A 20,556-nucleotide genomic window follows, 5' to 3' on the forward strand; every position below is an offset into this window, starting at 1 on the left:
ACACAATATACAGGGACGGAGATGGAGACATTATTTCAAGGGATAGAAATGGAAACATTATATAAATGGATAGAGGTGCAGACATTATGTGCAGAGATAGAGATGGAAACATTATATACAGGGATCGAGATGGAGACATTATCTACAGGGATTGAGATGGAGACAATATGTGCAGGGATTGAGATGGAGACATTATATACAGGGATAGAGATTGAGACATTGTATACAGGGTTAGAAATGAAGACATTATATAAAGGGATAGAGATGGAGACATTGTACACACGGATAGAGATGGAGACATTGTAAACCGGGAGAGAGATGGAGACATTATATACAGGGATAGAAATGGAAACATTTTATACAGGGATAGAGATGGAGACATTGTAAACAGTGAGAGAGATGGAGACATTGTATACAGGGATAGAAATGGAGACATTATATACAGGGATAGAGATGGAGACATTGTGTACAGGGATAGAGATGGAGACATTATATAAAGGGATAGAGATGTAGACATTATATAAAGGGATAGAGATGGAAACATTATTTTAAGGGATATAGGTGGAGACATTATGTACAGGGATAGAGATGGAGACATTGTATACAGGGATAGAGATCGAGACATTGTATACAGGGAGAGAAATGGAGACATTGTTTTCAGGGATCGAGATGGAGACATTATATATAAGGATAGAGATGGAGACATTGTTTCCAGGGATAGAGATGGAGACATTGTATACAGGGATAGAGATGGAGACATTGTATACAGGGATAGAGATCGAGACTTTGTATACAGGGATCGAGATGGAGATACTATATGCAGGGATAGAGATGGAGACATTATATACGGGGATAGAGATGTCGACAATATATACAGGGCTTTAGATGGTGACATTATAAACAGGGAAAGCGATGGAGACCTTCTTTAGAGGGTTAGAGATGGAGACCATCTTTAGCGTGATAGAGATGGAGACCTTATATGCAGGGATAGGGATGGGGACATTATGTACAAGTTTAGAGATGGAGACATTGCATACAGGGATAGAGATGGAGACAATATATAGAGGGATAGTGAAGGAAACACTCAACAGGGATAGACATGCAGACATTATAAACAGAGATGGAGATTGTGATATTATGTACAGCGGTAGAAATTGAGATAATATATACAGGGATAGAGATGGAGACTTAATATACAGGGATAGAGATGGTGACATTATATGCAGAGATAGAGATGGAGACATTATATACAGAGATAGAGATGGAGACATTATATACAGGGATAGAGATGGAGACATTATATACAGAGATAGAGATAGAGACATTATATACCGGGGTAGAGATGGAGAAATTATAAACAGGGATAGAGATGGAGACCTTCTTTCGTGGGATAGAGATGGAGACCTTCTTTAGACGGATAGAGATGGAGACCTTCTTTGGAGGGATAGAGATGGAAACATTCTTTAGAGGGATAGAGATGGAGACCTTCTTTAGAGCGATAGAGATGGAGACATTCTTTGGAGGGATAGAGATGGAGACATTCTTTAGAGGGATAGAGATGGTGACATTACATACAGGGAAAGAAATGGAGACAATATATAGAGGGATAGAGATGGATACACTCTGCAGGGATAGAGATGCAGACATTATATACAGGGATAGAGATGGAGACACCATATACAGGGATTGTGATGTAGACATTATATACACGGATGGAGATGGAGACATCATATAAAGGGATAGAGATGGAGACATTATATACAGAGATAGAGATGGAGACATTATGTACAGGATAGAGATGGAGACATCATATACAGGGATGGAGATGGAGACCTTAGATACAGGGATTGAGATAGAGACATTATAGACAGGGATAGAGATGGAGACATTATATACAGGGATCGAGATGGGGACACAATACAGTGATAGAGATGCAGACATTATATATAAGGGTGGAGATGGAGACAATATATACAGGGATAGAGATGGAAGCACTATGTACTTGGAGAGAGATGGAGACATTATATAAATGGATAGAGATGGAGACATTATACAAAGGGATAGAAATGGAGATAATATATACAGGGATTTAGATGGAGGCATTATAAACAGGGATTGAGATGGAGACCTTCTTTAGAGGGATAGAGATGGAGACATCATATAAAGGGATCGAGATGGAGATGTTATATGCAGGGATAGAGATGGCGACATGATGTACAAGTTTAGAGATTGAGACATTACATACAGGGATTGAGATTGAGACAATATATAGAGGGATAGAGATGGAGACGCTTTTCAGCGATGGAGATGCAGACATTATAAACAGAGATAGAGATTATGATATATACAGCGGTAGAAATTGAGATAATATATACAGGGATAGAGATGGAGACATTGTATACAGGGATAGAGATGGAGACATTATATAAAGGGATAGAGATGGAGACATTATATACAGGGATAGAGATGGAGACACAATATACAGGGACGGAGATGGAGAAATTATTTCAAGGGATAGAGATGGAAATATTATATAAATGGATAGAGGTGCAGACATTATGTGCAGAGATAGAGATGGAAACATTATATACAGGGATCGAGATGGAGACATTGTATACAGGGATAGAGATGGAGACATTATATACAGGGATAGAGATGGAGACATTATATACAGGGATAGAGATGGAGACATTATATAAAGGGATAGAGAGGGAAACATTCTTTTAAGGGATATAGGTGGAGACATTATATACAGAGATAGAGATGGAGACATTATATAGAGGGATAGTGAAGGAAACACTCAACAGGGATAGACATGCAGACATTATAAACAGAGATGGAGATTGTGATATTATGTACAGCGGTAGAAATTGAGATAATATATACAGGGATAGAGATGGAGACGAAATATACAGGGATAGAGATGGTGACATTATATGCAGAGATCGAGATGGATACATTATATACAGAGATAGAGATGGAGATATTTTATACAGGGATAGAGATGGAGACATTATATACAGGGATAGAGATGGAGACATTATATACCGGGGTAGAGATGGAGAAATTATAAACAGGGATAGAGATGGAGACCTTCTCTAGAGGGATAGAGATGGAGACCTTCTTTGGAGGGATAGAGATGGAGACATTCTTTAGAGGGATAGAGATGGAGACCTTCTTTAGAGGGATAGAGATGGAGAACTTCTTTAGAGGGATTGAGATGGAGACCTTCTTTTGAGGGATAGAGATGGAGACCTTCTTTAAAGAGATAGAGATGGAGACATCATATAAAGGGATAGAGATGGAGACATTACATAGAGTGAAAGAAATGGAGACAATATATAGAGGGATAGAGATGGATACACTCTGCAGGGATAGAGATGCAGACATTATATACAGGGATAGAGATGGAGACACCATATACATGGATAGTGATGTAGACATTATATACACGGATAGAGATGGAGACATTATATAAAGGGATAGAGATGGAGACATTATATACAGAGATAGAGATGGAGACATATGTACAGGATAGAGATGGAGAAATCATATACAGGGATGGAGATGGAGACCTTAGATACAGGGATCGAGATAGAGACATTATACACAGGGATAGAGATGGAGACATTATACACAGGGATCGAGATGGGGACACAATACAGTGATAGAGATGCAGACATTATATATAAGGGTGGAGATGGAGACAATATATACAGGGATAGAGATGGAAGCATTATGTACTTGGAGAGAGATGGAGACATTATATAAAGGGATAGAGATGGAGACATTATACAAAGGGATAGAAATGGAGAACTTCTTTAGAGGGATAGAGATGGAGATGTTATATGCAGGGATAGAGATGGCGACATTATGTACAAGTTTAGAGATTGAGACATTACATACAGGGATTGAGATTGAGACAATATATAGAGGGATAAAGATGGAGACGCTCTGCAGGGATGGAGATGCAGACATTATAAACAGAGATAGAGATTGTGATATGTACAGCGGTAGAAATTGAGATAATATATACAGGGATAGAGATGGAGACATTGTATACAGGGATAGAGATGGAGGCATTGTTTTCAGGGATAGAGATGGAGACATTGTATACAGGGATAGAGATGGAGACATTGTGTACAGGGATAGAGATGGAGACATTATATACAGGGCTAGAGATGGAGACACAATATACAGGGACGGAGATGGAGACATTATTTCAAGGGATAGAGATGGAAACATTATATAAAAGGATAGAGGTGCAGACATTATGTGCAGAGATAGAGATGGAAACATTATATACAGGGATCGAGATGGAGACATTATCTACAGGGATTGAGATGGAGACAATATGTGCAGGGATTGAGATGGAGACATTATATACAGGGATAGAGATTGAGACATTGTAAACAGGGAGAGAGATGGAGACATTGTATACAGGGATAGAAATGGAGACATTATATAAAGGGATAGAGATGGAGACATTATATAAAGGAATAGAGATGGAAACATTCTTTTAAGGGATATAGGTGGAGACATTATATACAGAGATAGAGATGGAAACATTATATACAGGGATGGAGATGGAGACTTTATCTACAGGGTTTGAGATGGAGACAATATATCCAGGGATTGAGATGGAGACATTATATAAAGGGATCGAGATGGAGAAATTGTCTTCAGGGTAGAGATGGAGACATTGTATACAGGGAGAGAGATGGAGACATTGTAAAAAGGGATAGAAATGGAGACATTATATGCAGGGATAGAGATGGAGACATTGTACACAGGGATTGAGATGGAGACATTATATCAAGGGATAGAGATGGAGACATTGTACACAGGGATAGAAATGGAGACATTATATAAAGGGATAGAGATGGAGACATTGTATACAGGGATAGAGATGGAGACATTGTATGCAGCGAGAGAGATGGAGACATTATATACAGGGATCGAGATGGAGATACTATATACAGGGATAGAGATGGAGACATTGGAAACAGGGATAGAGATGGAGACATTATCTAAAACGATAGAGATGGAGACATTGTATACAGGGATAGAGATGGAGACATTGTATACAGGCATCGAGATGGAGATACTATATACAGGGATAGAGATGGAGACATTGTATGCAGGGATAGAGATGGAGACACTATATACAGGGATAGAGATGGAGACATTTTATGCAGGGATCGAGATGGAGATACTATATACAGGGATAGAGATGGAGACATTGGAAACAGGGATAGAGATGGAGACATTATCTAAAAGGATAGAGTTGGAGACATTGTATACAGGGATAGAGATGGAGACATTGTATACAGGCATCGAGATGGAGATACTATATACAGGGATAGAGATGGAGACATTGTATACAGGGATAGAGATGGAGACACTATATACAGGGATAGAGATGGAGACATTTTATGCAGGGATTGAGATGGAGACATTCTATACAGGGATAGCTTTGGAGTCATTATATGCAGGGATGGAGATGGAGACTTTATCTACAGGGTTTGAGATGGAGACAATATATCCAGGGATTGAGATGGAGACATTATATAAAGGGATCGAGATGGAGAAATTGTCTTCAGGTTAGAGATGGAGACATTGTATACAGAGATAGAGATGGAGATACTATATACAGGGATAGAGATGGAGACATTTTATGCAGGGATTGAGATGGAGACATTCTATACAGGGATAGCTTTGGAGTCATTATATGCAGGGATAGAGATGGAGACATTATATGAAGGGATAGAGATAGAGACATCATATGAAGGGATTGAGATGGAGACATCATTTAAAGGGATTGAGATGGAGACATTATATGCAGGGATTGAGATAGAGACATTATATACAGGTATAGAGATGGAGACATTATATACAGGGATAGAGATGGAGACATTATATACAGGGATAGAGATGGAGACATTATAAACAGGGATAGAGATGGAGAGAATATATAAAGGGATTTAGATGGAGGCATTATAAACAGGGATAGAGATGGACAGCTTCTTGAGAAGGATAGAGATGGAGACGTTCTTTGGAGGGATCGAGATGGAAATAGCATATACGGGATAGAGATTGAGAAAATACATACAGGGATAGAGATAGAGACACTGGACAGCGAAAGAGATGCAGACATTATAAACAGAGATAGGGATTGTGATATTATATACAGTGGTAGAAATTAAGATAATATATACAGGGATCGAGATGGAGACTTAATATACAGGGATAAATATGGCGACATTATATAAAGGGATAGAGATGGAGACATGACATACAGAGATAGAGATGGAGACATTGTATACAGGGATAGAGATGGAGACATTATATGCAGGGATTGAGATGGAGACATTATATGCAGGGATAGAGATGGAGACATTCTTTAGAGGGATAGAGATGTTTGCATTATCTGCAGGGATTGAGATGGAGACATTATATACAGAGATAGAGATGGAGACATTATATACAGAGATAGAGATGGAGACATTATATACAGGGATAGAGATGGAGACATTATGTACAGAGATTGAGATCGAGACATTATATACCGGGGTAGAGATTGAGAAATTATAAACAGGGATAGAGATGGAGACCTTCTCTAGAGGGATAGAGATGGATACCTTCTTTGGAGGGATAGAGATGGAGACATTCTTTGGAGGGATAGAGATGGAGACCTTCTTTAGAGGGATAGAGATGGAGACCTTCTTTAGAGGGATTGAGATCGAGACCTTCTTTTGAGGGATAGAGATGGAGACCTTCTTTAAAGAGATAGAGATGGAGACATCATATCAAGGGATAGAGATGGAGACATTACATACAGGGAAAGAAATGGAGACAATATATAGAGGGATAGAGATGGATACACTCTGCAGGGATAGAGATGCAGACATTATATACAGGGATAGAGGTGGAGACATTATATAAAGGGATAGAGATGGAGACATTATATACAGGGATAGAGATGGAGACACAATATGCAGGGACGGAGATGGAGACATTATTTCAAGGGATAGAAATGGAAACATTATATAAATGGATAGAGGTGCAGACATTATGTGCAGAGATAGAGATGGAAACATTATATACAGGGATCGAGATGGAGACATTATCTACAGGGATTGAGATGGAGACAATATGTGCAGGGATTGAGATGGAGACATTATATACAGGGATAGAGATTGAGACATTGTATACAGGGTTAGAAATGAAGACATTATATAAAGGGATAGAGATGGAGACATTGTACACACGGATAGAGATGGAGACATTGTAAACCGGGAGAGAGATGGAGACATTATATACAGGGATAGAAATGGAAACATTTTATACAGGGATAGAGATGGAGACATTGTAAACAGTGAGAGAGATGGAGACATTGTATACAGGGATAGAAATTGAGACATTATATACAGGGATAGAGATGGAGACATTGTGTACAGGGATAGAGATGGAGACATTATATCAAGGGATAGAGATGTAGACATTATATACAGGGATAGAAATGGAGACATTATATACAGGGATAGAGATGGAGACATTGTGTACAGGGATAGAGATGGAGACATTATATAAAGGGATAGAGATGTAGACATTATATAAAGGGATAGAGATGGAAACATTCTTTTAAGGGATATAGGTGGAGACATTATGTACAGGGATAGAGATGGAGACATTGTATACAGGGATAGAGATCGAGACATTGTATACAGGGATAGAGATGGAGACATTGTATACAGGGAGAGAAATGGAGACATTGTATACAGGGATCGAGATGGAGATGCTATATACAGGGATAGAGATGGAGACATTGTATACAGGGATAGAGATGGAGACATTATATAAAAGGATAGAGATGGATACATTGTTTCCAGGGATAGAGATGGAGACATTGTATACAGGGATAGAGATCGAGACATTGTATACAGGGACAGAGATGGAGACATTGTCTCCAGGGAGAGAAATGGAGACATTGTATACAGGGATCGAGATGGAGATACTATATGCAGGGATAGAGATGGAGACATTATATACGGGGATAGAGATGGCGACAATATATACAGGGCTTTAGATGGTGACATTATGAACAGGGAAAGCGATGGAGACCTTCTTTAGAGAGTTAGAGATGGAGACCATCTTTAGCGTGATAGAGATGGAGACCTTATATGCAGGGATAGGGATGGGGACATTATGTACAAGTTTAGAGATGGAGACATTGCATACAGGGATAGAGATGGAGACAATATATAGAGGGATAGTGAAGGAAACACTCAACAGGGATAGACATGCAGACATTATAAACAGAGATGGAGATTGTGATATTATGTACAGCGGTAGAAATTGAGATAATATATACAGGGATAGAGATGGAGACTTAATATACAGGGATAGAGATGGTGACATTATATGCAGAGATAGAGATGGAGACATTATATACAGAGATAGAGATGGAGACATTATATACAGGGATAGAGATGGAGACATTATATACAGAGATAGAGATAGAGACATTATATACCGGGGTAGAGATTGAGAAATTATAAACAGGGATAGAGATGGAGACCTTCTTTCGAGGGATAGAGATGGAGACCTTCTTTAGAGGGATAGAGATGGAGACCTTCTTTGGAGGGATAGAGATGGAGACATTCTTTAGATGGATAGAGATGGAGACCTTCTTTAGAGCGATAGAGATGGAGACCTTCTTTGGAGGGATAGAGATGGAGACATTCTTTAGAGGGATAGAGATGGTGACATTAAATACAGGGAAATAAATGGAGACAATATATAGAGGGATAGAGATGGATACACTCTGCAGGGAATGAGATGCAGACATTATATACAGGGAAAGAGATGGAGACACCATATACAGGGATTGTGATGTAGACATTATATACACGGATGGAGATGGAGACATCATATAAAGGGATAGAGATGGAGACATTATATACAGAGATAGAGATGGAGACATTATGTACAGGATAGAGATGGAGACATCATATACAGGGATGGAGATGGAGACCTTAGATACAGGGATTGAGATAGAGACATTATAGACAGGGATAGAGATGGAGACATTATATACAGGGATCGAGATGGGGACACAATACAGTGATAGAGATGCAGACATTATATATAAGGGTGGAGATGGAGACAATATATACAGGGATAGAGATGGAAGCACTATGTAATTGGAGAGAGATGGAGACATTATATAAATGGATAGAGATGGAGACATTATACAAAGGGATAGAAATGGAGATAATATATACAGGGATTTAGATGGAGGCATTATAAACAGGGATTGAGATGGAGACCTTCTTTAGAGGGATAGAGATGGAGACATCATATAAAGGGATCGAGATGGAGATGTTATATGCAGGGATAGAGATGGCGACATGATGTACAAGTTTAGAGATTGAGACATTACATACAGGGATTGAGGTTGAGACAATATATAGAGGGATAGAGATGGAGACGCTCTTCAGCGATGGAGATGCAGACATTATAAACAGAGATAGAGATTGTGATATATACAGCGGTAGAAATTGAGATAATATATACAGGGATAGAGATGGAGACATTGTATACAGGGATAGAGATGGAGACATTATATAGAGGGATAGAGATGGAGACATTATATACAGGGATAGAGATGGAGACACAATATACAGGGACGGAGATGGAGAAATTATTTCAAGGGATAGAGATGGAAATATTATATAAATGGATAGAGGTGCAGACATTATGTGCAGAGATAGAGATGGAAACATTATATACAGGGATCGAGATGGAGACATTATCTACAGGGATTGAGATGGAGACATTGTATACAGGGTTAGAAATGGAGACATTATATAAAGGGATAGAAATGGAGACATTATATACAGGGATAGAGATGGAGACATTATATAAAGGGATAGAGATGGAGACATTATATAAAGGGATAGAGATGGAAACATTCTTTTAAGGGATATAGGTGGAGACATTATATACAGAGATAGAGATGGAGACATTATATAGAGGGATAGTGAAGGAAACACTCAACAGGGATAGACATGCAGACATTATAAACAGAGATGGAGATTGTGATATTATGTACAGCGGTAGAAATTGAGATAATATATACAGGGATAGAGATGGAGACGAAATATACAGGGATAGAGATGGTGACATTATATGCAGAGATCGAGATGGATACATTATATACAGAGATAGAGATGGAGATATTTTATACAGGGATAGAGATGGAGACATTATATACAGGGATAGAGATGGAGACATTATATACCGGGGTAGAGATGGAGAAATTATAAACAGGGATAGAGATGGAGACTTTCTCTAGAGGGATAGAGATGGAGACCTTCTTTGGAGGGATAGAGATGGAGACATTCTTTAGAGGGATAGAGATGGAGACCTTCTTTGGAGGGATAGAGATGGAGACATTCTTTAGAGGGATAGAGATGGAGACCTTCTTTAGAGGGATAGAGATGGAGACCTTCTTTAGAGGGATTGAGATGGAGACCTTCTTTTGAGGGATAGAGATGGAGACCTTCTTTAAAGAGATAGAGATGGAGACACCATATACAGGGATAGTGATGTAGACATTATATACACGGATAGAGGTGGAGACATTATATAAAGGGATAGAGATGGAGACATTATATACAGGGATAGAGATGGAGACACAATATGCAGGGACGGAGATGGAGACATTATTTCAAGGGATAGAAATGGAAACATTATATAAATGGATAGAGGTGCAGACATTATGTGCAGAGATAGAGATGGAAACATTATATACAGGGATCGAGATGGAGACATTATCTACAGGGATTGAGATGGAGACAATATGTGCAGGGATTGAGATGGAGACATTATATACAGGGATAGAGATTGAGACATTGTATACAGGGTTAGAAATGAAGACATTATATAAAGGGATAGAGATGGAGACATTGTACACACGGATAGAGATGGAGACATTGTAAACCGGGAGAGAGATGGAGACATTATATACAGGGATAGAAATGGAAACATTTTATACAGGGATAGAGATGGAGACATTGTAAACAGTGAGAGAGATGGAGACATTGTATACAGGGATAGAAATTGAGACATTATATACAGGGATAGAGATGGAGACATTGTGTACAGGGATAGAGATGGAGACATTATATAAAGGGATAGAGATGTAGACATTATATACAGGGATAGAAATGGAAACATTATTTTAAGGGATATAGGTGGAGACATTATGTACAGGGATAGAGATGGAGACATTGTATACAGGGATAGAGATCGAGACATTGTATACAGGGATAGAGATGGAGACATTGTATACAGGGAGAGAAATGGAGACATTGTATACAGGGATCGAGATGGAGATGCTATATACAGGGATAGAGATGGAGACATTGTATACAGGGATAGAGATGGAGACATTATATAAAAGGAGAGAGATGGAGACATTGTTTCCAGGGATAGAGATGGAGACATTGTATACAGGGATAGAGATGGAGACATTGTATACAGGGATAGAGATCGAGACATTGTATACAGGGATAGAGATGGAGACATTGTCTCCAGGGAGAGAAATGGAGACATTGTATACAGGGATCGAGATGGAGATACTATATGCAGGGATAGAGATGGAGACATTATATACGGGGATAGAGATGGCGACAATATATACAGGGCTTTAGATGGTGACATTATAAACAGGGAAAGCGATGGAGACCTTCTTTAGAGGGTTAGAGATGGAGACCATCTTTAGCGTGATAGAGATGGAGACCTTATATGCAGGGATAGGGATGGGGACATTATGTACAAGTTTAGAGATGGAGACATTGCATACAGGGATAGAGATGGAGACAATATATAGAGGGATAGTGAAGGAAACACTCAACAGGGATAGACATGCAGACATTATAAACAGAGATGGAGATTGTGATATTATGTACAGCGGTAGAAATTGAGATAATATATACAGGGATAGAGATGGAGACTTAATATACAGGGATAGAGATGGTGACATTATATGCAGAGATAGAGATGGAGACATTATATACAGAGATAGAGATGGAGACATTATATACAGGGATAGAGATGGAGACATTATATACAGAGATAGAGATAGAGACATTATATACCGGGGTAGAGATGGAGAAATTATAAACAGGGATAGAGATGGAGACCTTCTTTAGAGGGATAGAGATGGAGACCTTCTTTGGAGGGTTAGAGATGGAGACATTCTTTAGAGGGATAGAGATGGAGACCTTCTTTAGAGCGATAGAGATGGAGACATTCTTTGGAGGGATAGAGATGGAGACATTCTTTAGAGGGATAGAGATGGTGACATTAAATACAGGGAAATAAATGGAGACAATATATAGAGGGATAGAGATGGATACACTCTGCAGGGATAGAGATGCAGACATTATATACAGGGATAGAGATGGAGACACCATATACAGGGATTGTGATGTAGACATTATATACACGGATGGAGATGGAGACATCATATAAAGGGATAGAGATGGAGACATTATATACAGAGATAGAGATGGAGACATTATGTACAGGATAGAGATGGAGACATCATATACAGGGATGGAGATGGAGACCTTAGATACAGGGATTGAGATAGAGACATTATAGACAGGGATAGAGATGGAGACATTATATACAGGGATCGAGATGGGGACACAATACAGTGATAGAGATGCAGACATTATATATAAGGGTGGAGATGGAGACAATATATACAGGGATAGAGATGGAAGCACTATGTACTTGGAGAGAGATGGAGACATTATATAAATGGATAGAGATGGAGACATTATACAAAGGGATAGAAATGGAGATAATATATACAGGGATTTAGATGGAGGCATTATAAACAGGGATTGAGATGGAGACCTTCTTTAGAGGGATAGAGATGGAGACATCATATAAAGGGATCGAGATGGAGATGTTATATGCAGGGATAGAGATGGCGACATGATGTACAAGTTTAGAGATTGAGACATTACATACAGGGATTGAGATTGAGACAATATATAGAGGGATAGAGATGGAGACGCTCTTCAGCGATGGAGATGCAGACATTATAAACAGAGATAGAGATTGTGATAGAAACAGCGGTAGAAATTGAGATAATATATACAGGGATAGAGATGGAGACATTGTATACAGGGATAGAGATGGAGACATTATATACAGGGATAGAGATGGAGACATTATATACAGGGATAGAGATGGAGACACAATATACAGGGACGGAGATGGAGAAATTATTTCAAGGGATAGCGATGGAAATATTATATAAATGGATAGAGGTGCAGATATTATGTGCAGAGATAGAGATGGAAACATTATATACAGGGATCGAGATGGAGACATTATCTACAGGGATTGAGATGGAGACATTGTATACAGGGTTAGAAATGGAGACATTATATAAAGGGATAGAAATGGAGACATTATATACAGGGATAGAGATGGAGACATTATATAAAGGGATAGAGATGGAGACATTATATAAAGGGATAGAGATGGAAACATTCTTTCAAGGGATATAGGTGGAGACATTATATACAGAGATAGAGATGGAGACATTATATAGAGGGATAGTGAAGGAAACACTCAACAGGGATAGACATGCAGACATTATAAACAGAGATGGAGATTGTGATATTATGTACAGCGGTAGAAATTGAGATAATCTATACAGGGATAGAGATGGAGACGAAATATACAGGGATAGAGATGGTGACATTATATGCAGAGATCGAGATGGATACATTATATACAGAGATAGAGATGGAGATATTTTATACAGGGATAGAGATGGAGACATTATATACAGGGATAGAGATGGAGACATTATATACCGGGGTAGAGATGGAGAAATTATAAACAGGGATAGAGATGGAGACCTTCTCTAGAGGGATAGAGATGGAGACCTTCTTTGGAGGGATAGAGATGGAGACATTCTTTAGAGGGATAGAGATGGAGACCTTCTTTAGAGGGATAGAGATGGAGACCTTCTTTAGAGGGATTGAGATGGAGACCTTCTTTTGAGGGATAGAGATGGAGACCTTCTTTAAAGAGATAGAGATGGAGACATCATATAAAGGGATAGAGATGGAGACATTACATAGAGGGAAAGAAATGGAGACAATATATAGAGGGATAGAGATGGATACACTCTGCAGGGATAGAGATGCAGACATTATATACAGGGATAGAGATGGAGACACCATATACAAGGATAGTGATGTAGACATTATATACACGGATAGAGATGGAGACATTATATAAAGGGCTAGAGATGGAGACATTATATACAGAGATAGAGATGGAGACATATGTACAGGATAGAGATGGAGACATCATATGCAGGGATGGAGATGGAGACCTAAGATACAGGGATCGAGATAGAGACATTATACACAGGGATAGAGATGGAGACATTATACACAGGGATCGAGATGGGGACACAATACCTGGCACCACGGGTAGCTCTGCTGCACAGGCTGGGAGGAAAAAGAGTGGCAGAGCTATAGTGATAGGGGACTGAATTGTAAGGGGAATAGACAGGCGTTTCTGCGGCCGCAACCGAGACTCCAGGATGGTGTGTTGCCTCCCTGGTGCAAGGATCAAGGATGTCTCGGAGCGGCTACAGAACATTTTGGAGGGGGAGGGCGAACAGCCAGCTGTCGTGGTGCACATAGGCACCAACGATATAGGTAAAAAAGGGGATGAGGTCCTAAAAGCAGAATATAGGGAGTTAGGAGGTAAATTAAAAAATAGGACCTCAAAGGTCGTAATCTCAGGATTGCTGCCAGTGCCACGTGCTAGTCAGAGTAGAAATAGGAGGATATTTCAAATGAATACGTGGCTAGAGGAATGGTGCAAGGGGGAGGGATTCAAATTCCTGGGACATTGGAAACGGTTCTGGGGGAGGTGGGACCAGTACAAACCGGACGGTCTGCACCTGGGCAGGGCCGGGACCGCTGTCCTAGGAGGAGTGTTTGCTAGTGCTGTTGGGGAGGGTTTAAACTAAAGTGGCAGGGGGTTGGGAACCTGAGCAGGGAGAGAGAGGAAAGCGTAACAGGAAGGGACAGAAGGTATGGAGTAATAGGTAAAGTGTTAAAAAAGGAAAAAGCAGGAACTAAGCGTCACAAAACAGATTTGAAAGTTCTTTATCTGAATGCACGTAGCATTCGTAATAAAATGGACGAGTTAACGGCACAAATAACTACGTATGGGTTATGATCTTGTGGCCATTACAGAAACATGGCTGCAGGGTGACAACGACTGGGAATTAAATATGCCAGGGTATTTAACAATCAGGAAGGACAGGCAGGAAGGAAGGGGAGGTGGGGTGGCTATGTTAATAAAGGAAGGAATCACTGTAATACAGAGAAATGATATTGGGACAAAGCATCAAGATAATGAAACAGTTTGGGTGGAGATAAGGAATAATAAGTGAAAAAAAACATTAGTGGGCGTAGTATATAGGCCTCCTAATAGTTGCAACTCTGCTGGAAGAAGTATTAATCAGGAGATAGTCGGGGCATGTAATAAGGGAACAGCCATAATTATGGGGGATTTTAATTATCATATTAACTGGACAAATCAAATTGGGCAGAGCAGCCTTGAGGACGAGTTCATTGAGTGCATCAGGGATGGATTTCTTGAGCAGTATGTAACTGATCCTACAAGGGGGCAGGCAACCTTGGACCTGGTCCTGTGTAATGAGTCAGGATTAATTAATAATGTCCTAGTTAAGGATCCCCTTGGAACGAGCGACCACAACATGGTTGAATTCCATATCCAATTAGAGGGTGAGAAGGTTGATTCTCAAACAAGCGTACTGAGCTTGAATAAAGGAGACTATGATGGTATGAGAGCGGAATTGATTAAAGTGGACTGGGAAAATAGATTAAAGGGTAAGACGGTACATGAGCAGTGGTGTTCATTTAGGGAGTTATTTTACAACTTTCAAAATAAATATATTCCACTGAGGAAAAAAGGGTGTAAAAGAAATGACAGCCATCCGTGGCTAAGTAAAGAAATCAAGGATAGTATCCGACTAAAAACAAGGACATATAAGGTAGCCAAACTTAGTGGGAGGATAGAAGATTGGGAATTCTTCAAAAGACAGCAAAAAGTAACTAAAGGATTGATTAAGAAAGGGAAGTTAGATTATGAAAAGAAATTAGCAAAAAATATAAAAACAGATAGCAAGAGTTTCTATAGTTATATAAAAAGAAAAAGGGTGGCTAAGGCAAACATAGGTCCCTTAGAGGATGAGACCGGGAAATTAATGGTGGGAAACATGGAGATGGCAAAAATGCTGAACAAATATTTTGTTTCAGTCTTTACAGTAGAGGACACTAAGAATATCCCAACACTGGACAAACAGGGGACTCTCGGGGGGGAGGAGCTAAATACGATTAAAATCACTCAGGAGATGGTACTCAGTAAAATAATGGGACTCAAGGCGGATAAATCCCCTGGACCTGATGGCTTCCATCCTAGGGTCTTGAGGGAAGTGGCAGTAGGGATTGTGGATGCTTTGGTGATAGTTTTCCAAAATTCCCTGGACTCAGGAGAGGTCCCGGCAGATTGGAAAACTGCTAATGTAACACCGTTATTTAAAAAGGGTAGTAGGCAGAAGGCTGGAAATTATAGGCCAGTTAGCTTAACATCTGTGGTGGGTAAAATTTTGGAGTCTATTATTAAGGAGACAGTAACGGAACATTTAGATAAGCATAATTTAATAGGACAAAGTCAGCATGGCTTTATGAAGGGGAAGTCATGTCTGACAAATTTGCTTGAGTTCTTCGAGGATATAACGTATAGGGTGGATAAAGGGGAACCAGTGGACATAGTGTATTTCGACTTCCAGAAGGCATTCGACAAGGTGCCACATAAAAGATTATTACTTAAGATAAAAAATCACGGGATTGGGGGTAATATTCTGGCATGGGTGGAGGATTGGTTATCGAACAGGAATCAGAGAGTTGGGATAAATGGTTCATTTTCGGACTGGCAACCAGTAACCAGTGGTGTTCCACAGGGGTCGGTGCTGGGTCCCCAACTCTTTACAATCTATATTAACGATTTGGAGGAGGGGACCGAGTGCAACATATCAAAATTTGCAGATGATACAAAGATGGGAGGGAAAGTAGAGAGTGAGGAGGACATAAAAAACCTGCAAGGGGATATAGACAGGCTGGGTGAGTGGGCGGAGATTTGGCAGATGCAATATAATATTGGAAAATGTGAGGTTATGCACTTTGGCAGGAAAAATCAGAGAGCAAGTTATTTTCTTAATGGCGAGAGACTGGAAAGTACTGCAGTACAAAGGGATCTGGGGGTCCTAGTGCAAGAAAATCAAAAAGTTGGTATGCAGGTGCAGCAGGTGATCAAGAAAGCCAATGGAATGTTGGCTTTTATTGCTAGGGGGATAGAATATAAAAACAAGGAGGTATTGCTGCAGTTATATAAGGTATTGGTGAGACCGCACCTGGAATACTGCATACAGTTTTGGTCTCCATACTTAAGAAAAGACATACTTGCTCTCGAGGCAGTACAAAGAAGGTTCACTCGGTTAATCCCGGGGATGAGGGGGCGGACATATGAGGAGAGGTTGAGTAGATTGGGACTCTACTCATTGGAGTTCAGAAGAATGAGAGGCGATCTTATTGAAACATATAAGATTGTGAAGGGTCTTGATCGGGTGGATGCAGTAAGGATGTTCCCAAAGATGGGTGAAACTAGAACTAGGGGGCATAATCTTAGAATAAGGGGCTGCTCTTTCAAAACTGAGATGAGGAGAAACTTCTTCACTCAGAGGGTGGTAGGTCTGTGGAATTTGCTGCCCCAGGAAGCTGTGGAAGCTACATCATTAGATAAATTTAAAACAGAAATAGACAGTTTCCTAGAAGTAAAGGGAATTAGGGGTTATGGGGAGCGGGCAGGAAATTGGACATGAAACTGAGTTCGGATCGGTCAATGCCCTGTGGGTGGCGGAGAGGGCCCAGGGGCTATGTGGCCGGGTCCTGCTCCGACTTCTTGTGTTCTTTAGATTTGTGGTTGGGATCAGATCAGCCATGATCTTATTGAATGGCGGAGCAGGCTCGAGGGGCCGATTGGCCTACTCCTGCTCCAATTTCTTATGTTCTTATGTTCTTACAATACAGTGATAGAGATGCAGACATTATATATAAGGGTGGAGATGGAGACAATATATACAGGGATAGAGATGGAAGCATTATGTACTTGGAGAGAGATGGAGACATTATATAAAGGGATAGAGATGGAGACATTATACAAAGGGATAGAAATGGAGAACTTCTTTAGAGGGATAGAGATGGAGACATCATATAAAGGGATCGAGAAGGAGATGTTATATGCAGGGATAGAGATGGCGACATTATGTACAAGTTTAGAGATTGATGACATTACATACAGGGATTGAGATTGAGACAATATATAGAGGGATAAAGATGGAGACGCTCTGCAGGGATGGAGATGCAGACATTATAAACAGAGATAGAGATTGTGATATATACAGCGGTAGAAATTGAGATAATATATACAGGGATAGAGATGGAGACATTGTATACAGGGATAGAGATGGAGGCATTGTTTTCAGGGATAGAGATGGAGACATTGTATACAGGGATAGAGATGGAGACATTGTGTACAGGGATAGAGATGGAGACATTATATACAGGGCTAGAGATGGAGACACAATATACAGGGACGGAGATGGAGACATTATTTCAAGGGATAGAGATGGAAACATTATATAAAAGGATAGAGGTGCAGACATTATGTGCAGAGATAGAGATGGAAACATTATATACAGGGATCGAGATGGAGACATTATATACAGGGATAGAGATTGAGACATTGTAAACAGGGAGAGAGATGGAGACATTGTATACAGGGATAGAAATGGAGACATTATATAAAGGGATAGAGATGGAGACATTATATAAAGGGATAGAGATGGAAATATTCTTTTAAGGGATATAGGTGGAGACATTATATACAGAGATAGAGATGGAGACATTATATACAGGGATGGAGATGGAGACTTTATCTACAGGGTTTGAGATGGAGACAATGTATCCAGGGATTGAGATGGAGACATTATATAAAGGGATCGAGATGGAGAAATTGTCTTCAGGGTAGAGATGGAGACATTGTACACAGGGATTGAGATGGAGACATTATATAAAGGGATAGAGATGGAGACATTGTATGCAGGGATAGAAATGGAGACATTATATAAAGGGATAGAGATGGAGACATTGTATACAGGGATAGAGATGGAGACATTGTATGCAGGGAGAGAGATGGAGACATTATATACAGGGATCGAGAAGGAGATACTATATACAGGGATAGAGATGGAGACATTGGAAACAGGGATAGAGATGGAGACATTATCTAAAAGGATAGAGATGGAGACATTGTATACAGGGATAGAGATGGAGACATTGTATACAGGGAGAGAAATGGAGACACTATATACAGGGATAGAGATGGAGACATTTTATGCAGGGATTGAGATGGAGACATTCTATACAGGGATAGATATGGAGTCATTATATGCAGGGATAGAGATGGAGACATTATATGAAGGGATAGAGATAGAGACATCATATGAAGGGATTGAGATGGAGACATCATTTAAAGGGATTGAGATGGAGACATTATATGCAGGGATTGAGATAGAGACATTATATACAGGTATAGAGATGGAGACATTATATACAGGGATAGAGATGGAGACATTATATACAGGGATAGAGATGGAGACATTATAAACAGGGATAGAGATCGAGAGAATATATAAAGGGATTTAGATGGAGGCATTATAAACAGGGATAGAGATGGACACCTTCTTTAGAAGGATAGAGATGGAGACGTTCTTTGGAGGGATAGAGATGGAAATATCATATACGGGATAGAGATTGAGAAAATACATACAGGGATAGTGATAGAGACACTGGACAGCGAAAGAGATGCAGACATTATAAACAGAGATAGGGATTGTGATATTATATACAGTGGTAGAAATTAAGATAATATATACAGGGATCGAGATGGAGACTTAATATATAGGGATAAAGATGGTGACATTATATAAAGGGATAGAGATGGAGACATGACATACAGAGATAGAGATGGAGACATTGTATACAGGGATAGAGATGGAGACATTATATGCAGGGATAGAGATGGAGACATTATATGCAGGGATAGAGATGGAGACATTCTTTAGAGGGATAGAGATGTTTGCATTATCTGCAGGGATTGAGATGGAGACATTATATTCAAGGAGAGAGATGCAGTCATTATGTGCAGGTATAGAGTCGAACACGTTATATACTGGGATAGAGATGGAGACATTATATATAGAGATTGAGATGGAGACATTATATACGGGGATGGAGACACTGTACAGAGATAGAGATGGAGACATTATATTCAGACATTGAGATGGAGACA

At 39.7% G+C, this 20,556-nt stretch overlaps 1 protein-coding gene across 1 annotated transcript in view; it reads left to right on the forward strand.

Moving 5' to 3' along the window:
* LOC137309877 (NACHT, LRR and PYD domains-containing protein 5-like) overlaps positions 1-20,556 on the forward strand; it is a gene marked incomplete at its 5' end in the record, with an annotated part of 115,776 nt that overhangs the window by 66,466 nt on the left and 28,754 nt on the right. The window lies entirely within an intron of this gene.

The sequence above is a fragment of the Heptranchias perlo genome, unplaced genomic scaffold (genome assembly GCF_035084215.1).
Source record: "Heptranchias perlo isolate sHepPer1 unplaced genomic scaffold, sHepPer1.hap1 HAP1_SCAFFOLD_188, whole genome shotgun sequence".
NCBI lineage: Eukaryota > Metazoa > Chordata > Chondrichthyes > Hexanchiformes > Hexanchidae > Heptranchias > Heptranchias perlo.